Raw genomic sequence first — 797 nt, 5'->3', positions numbered from 1 at the left:
GTTTGTAACATTACATTAATATATTCTGTTTGCGTTCACATGTCTCCAAGTAAGTGAGGTGAACATGCACGCGAGCTGGTGTGTAAATGCGGTAGTGTAACCCAATGCATGTTGAAGAATAAACAGGTACTGAATGGCACGAATTTAGAAATTCCTTCCTTATATAAGGAATGAACTGGAAATCCCCGACTTCCACATAAACCAGAAGCTTCTAGAATGTTCGAGAACTTTCTAGAAGCTCGAGAGAGGTTACTCTCGTTAAATCCCTTTTCCATTTTGCTTCCTAATGTGACCGCCAGGGTTCACTACACATGTGCGCACGCACACACACACACACACTCACACATTAATCAAAGCGTACAGTATTATATATCAATTAAAGCTGATCTTACCAATTGGTTTCACACTAGGGGAGTAATGGAGTGTTAGGTAACAGTCTGATTATGTAACCTAGAGCTCATCAGAGGTAGCCATTATGGAATGAAATTATGGCAAAATATGGTGACTGCTCTCTGGAGAGCAGTTGCCATATTTCATTCCATAACAGTTACCTCTGATGAGTGAATGGTTACATAACCGGACTGTTACCTAACACTCCTTTGAACCCCAATTGGTAAGATCAGTTGTAATGAATATATAATACTGTACACATCAATTGATACACCCATTTTACAGGCAGATATACAAGCGTGTTTTTTCCTGACTTATGGACTCTTAGACAGCTCACAAACACACACACGTATATATATATAATATATATATATATATATATATATATATATATATCTTATAATATA

This window comes from Octopus bimaculoides, chromosome 9 (assembly GCF_001194135.2).
Source record: "Octopus bimaculoides isolate UCB-OBI-ISO-001 chromosome 9, ASM119413v2, whole genome shotgun sequence".
NCBI classification, from domain to species: domain Eukaryota; kingdom Metazoa; phylum Mollusca; class Cephalopoda; order Octopoda; family Octopodidae; genus Octopus; species Octopus bimaculoides.
Note: the sequence above shows the minus strand (reverse complement) of the source record.